Below are 4,340 nucleotides of genomic sequence, written 5' to 3' on the forward strand. Positions count from 1 at the left end.
CGCCTCGCCCTGGCGGAGCGTGCAGCCGCTGGCAGAGCTCAGCCCTCCGCTCTGCTGCCCGGAGTCGGCTCGCGGCCAAAAGTTCCCTCGCAGCGCTCCCTCCGGTGCCGCCGCTCCCCTCGGGCTGACTGCGGCTCCCGGCAGCGGCACGCGAGCGTCAGCGCGCAGAGAGGCGCGAGCAGCGGCGTGATTGCCATCGCCGGCGCACATGGGATTCCGGCAGCCTCTGGGCTTTGGGAGGCACTGCAGCGGTTCCACGCTCCCACCCCCCTCCGCAATCATTGCAGCTCCGGCTGCGCTTCTGCCCGACTAACTTTTTGTTGGGTTGGTTGGGGTGCAGATTGAAAGCTTTCCCCGGCAGCCACCAAATGCTCCTCCATAGGTGCAGCCCCGAGCTGGAACCGCAGCCGGAGGACAGTGATATGGCACACAGCACCCCGTGCAAGGAGGCAGAAACAAAATCACAACGGAGAAGATTTGCTCAACGTTTCCAGTTGTGCTTTGGGCAGCTCACTGAGGATCTGTGTAGGCATTTGTCCCAGCTAAGCACCTGCCCAGAGTTGTGGGCATCACCCCTGGAATTCTGTCCCTGCAAGGGCAGAGAAATAGGTAAGCTGGGAGCTTGCTGCTGCCAGGGCTACAAAACCCCCAAATGGCTGTGAGGCCTCTGAGTCACACCTGTAACCCTCAACTGACTCCAGCTGTCAACCTGCGCTCCTTCAAGTGGGGCTTATTGTCAGAAGATTGGATTTTCTCAGAAGGAAAACTCCTTAAAATCATCTCAGATTTAATGTCTCCAAAGTAAAGCTTCATTTTGCACACCACAATTTAGACTCAGTCATCTCCAATGGAAGCCAACCATGGAGAGAAGGAGTCCCCACGTGCCCAGCTCTTGGGGCAGACACGGTCACCTCCAAGCACTGCTCTGGGGCTGGCTGGCTGCCCACACGCCCTGTTTGCATTAACCTCCTTCACCTTATTGGATTTATTGGATTTTGAGCAATAAAAAACACATTTAGCAAGCATAACAGGCTGAGCAGTGCTTTCTTTCCCCTCCTTCATACACAGACAGGAGTGAAGCTTTAATGGGTATGGTCTAGAGGGAGGTGTCCCTGCCTATAGTAGCGGGTTGGAACCAGGTGATCTTAAAGGTCCCATCCAGTCCAAACCATTCTATGATGGTTCAGAAGACTGAACTCATACCTCATTCTGTTGGAGCTATAGATATTTCTAAGCTCCTGGGGGAACTTTACATAAAGTTTTTTTGCTTGATTTTATGCTTCCCTGTGGCTGACTTATGTGAGCCACAAAAGCAATTTTAAGCTAACACATATTTTCCTTGCTAAGATAACAAAATAAGCAGTGTGAGTAAAAAGCTGCCAAAGAGAGAGAAATGATATCAATAATTTGCTGGCATTATTTTTAAATGAACTTCTACATATTTTAATTTACCTATTCCTAGAGAGGACAGGTGCTGCTGATTAACCTCCTGCTCCTACCAGGTGCAATCTAATGGTAGCATGAACCCACCCCGAGGCTCAGGGGTTGTAACAACTCAATCAATGCACCGTTCATCATTGCAAGCTATCTCAGAAGAACCCTGGGTCAGTAGGGTGGGCTTCTATGAGATGCCAGCTGTCATCCTCCAGTGCTACCATTCCCCTCCACCCCTTCACTGCTGCTAATCCTTCTCTCTGAGAAATCCTCTTTGGGATCAGCTGTGTAGTGCCGCTTGTGCTGGCTGTTAGCTGCCAATGCAAGTCTCCACATCAGCCCTGCAAAAGAGCTTTTTAAAAATTTCAGCACTTTTAGGGCTATTTAACCTTTAGTTAAATAACTGAGTGATTACTGGAATATATTGGAGAATATTAAAGCTGTGGGTAAATACCTCTCGTACAGACTGCAACGGAGCCGCTGGTACCTGCTGGTGTTGGGGCTGCACCACAGCACTTGGGATGGACTTCCTTCCTGAAATATTTAAAAAAAGAGTAAAGAAAACAGCACTATCAGCCAGGAAAATTAAGGAAACTCTCCAGAAAGTTTAAATGAAGAAAAACCCCCATTCCTGCCGGGACACCCTGCCTGCCCCAGGGTCCTGCCATGGGACATGGTGTTCCCCAGGGCCCTGATTGCTATCCCAGCCCTGTCCTCACCTGCTGCAAGGACTCCTCAGACAGTTTCCTGGCCATGTGCTCCCCTGCCTCCTGCTTGCTGAACCTTATTTTCTTTCAGAAATACCCCAAGCCCTTTCTTCATTTTTTTGAGCTCCATGTCCCAAATTACAGTGTACGATTGCTGTTCTCAGAAACAAATAAATCAGATTCAATATTGGTAATTAGGCATACTTTATCGCAACATGTTTTCCCATAGCTCTTTGCTTTCTTTTCCACGCAAGCCCATCAAATTCCCTTTCACTACTGTTTCACACTGCTGTTCCTGTGGTCACAGGCATTGGCAGCAATCGTCAGGAGCAAATTCATCTCCTAACTCACAGTGCTCACGATCAGATTGCAGAGTTCTCCAATCATACACCACTAGTATGTTAATGTCAGCAGGGATGCTGGCACTGGAACACTGTGTTACTTCAAGGTACTGTCCTTGTCACTGTACAAGTTTCCATTCCTTTTATCATCCCCAAACTCCATCATAGTTTACCATCATTGAGTTCTGAGAGGTTATAAGCATCATTCATTGCTATTTTGAACAAACCCAAGGTATGCTTAAAACTTAAAACATCCAGTTCAATACATGGATCCAATGAAGGAACCAGGACGTCTCAGTAGACTTTCCTAGTTTATAAAAGCCAACATTCATAGAAGTGTATGGGCAGATCTGTTAGACTTGCTTTCTGTTCTTATGCACTACATTTGCTTTAAGAGAATTCATTTAGATGAAATATTTGTGCCTCTTCTTAGAAACAGAAGATAGACTCAGATGCTCTGTACCTGCACACTGATTCCATCAATTAGTTTTCTGTACCAGTTCAGGTGCATAGTGTAAAATTACAGCCAAAACATTAAAAAGTGCTCCCTGTTACAACGATAACAAGTTACTTCAACTAGATTTTGCCTGCAAGCCTGGGCTGTCCTGAAAGCAGGCTCATCAAATCTCTGTATTGCTAACTTGTATGGAATGAAATTCAGCAAAAATCAATCTTCTTTGATCTCACATGAAGTCTGTAGCAGACCCCAGGAGGAGTAGGTTCCAACTTACTGTTTCAGGAAAGAGTTTTCTCATTCATTTAGCCTTATATCTGCAGGAGCTACCGCATTATAAAAAGGTGAGCTGACAGATTTGAGAAGCAGATCTAATTTCATGCATAACTATTACTCACACTGCTAACAGGATTCAATATTTGTACCACCAAAGAGCTCCGGTCTGAGTAATGTTTCTGCACACCTGTAGATTTGCAGGAATGCAGCTCACCATCTCCCTGCCTGCAAGCACTGCAATGTTCCCATGTTTATTGCACAGCACTCAGGAGCTGTCACAAAACGCTGAAGACATGCCAGAAGTTGTGTTAAGTGCCTTTCTGTACCAGTTTATGCTTCCTTAAGCATTAAAATCTTGCTTGCTGTGGAAAACACTGAACTTCATGCAGAACACTTAGTCTGCAGGAACATGACAGTTCTGTCCATTGCTGGTCCTCTGGGGCTGTTCGTGTTCACTGAAGGTGGGTCTGCATCCAAAATCCACAGTCCAGTAGGGTTTTAGTAAGTGTTGCAGACTGGGACACCTACTAAAATGAAATGTTAAGCAAGATCAAGAGTACTGGTCTAAGTAGGATCCTCTCCCTCATCTTCAATGTATGGAAAGGGTCAATCAAGAGGCAACCACAATCCCCATCTGTAGCTAAACCTCTGGTACATCATACAAATTCCTATCTTCAGACCATGTTTGGTCTTTGAAGTATGTATATACCTTATAAATAGCCTTGCAAAACTGTCAAGGCATCGCCAAGCTTATTACAACACAACTTGTTCTGATCCAGCCTTTAGTGCCCTCAATGTGGAGATGTTCCTCACCATCCCTTCTGCACCTCAGCTGAAAGATTCCACAAAATTCATCCTGAGCCATTGTGTTGGGTTGAGAAATTTTACCCCAAGCTGTTTGTATGTGGAAGAAGCATCCTATCATCAGCTGGCAATAAATCTGGAAAGAAAAAAAAATGAAAGAAAGATTGAATATGTAAAGGGTTTGAAGTTTTAATTAATAGTTTGTAGCTATGGAGACTGAAGTGGAGAAAGAGGGTTTTTTGCATTAGAACACCCAGAGGCTGCAGGAAAGAGTGATGCTTTCCAAATTAAACAAAAACAGAAAAGTTTAATGACAACAGCAAA

The sequence above is a fragment of the Meleagris gallopavo genome, chromosome 7 (assembly GCF_000146605.3).
Source record: "Meleagris gallopavo isolate NT-WF06-2002-E0010 breed Aviagen turkey brand Nicholas breeding stock chromosome 7, Turkey_5.1, whole genome shotgun sequence".
In the NCBI taxonomy this organism is placed as follows: domain Eukaryota; kingdom Metazoa; phylum Chordata; class Aves; order Galliformes; family Phasianidae; genus Meleagris; species Meleagris gallopavo.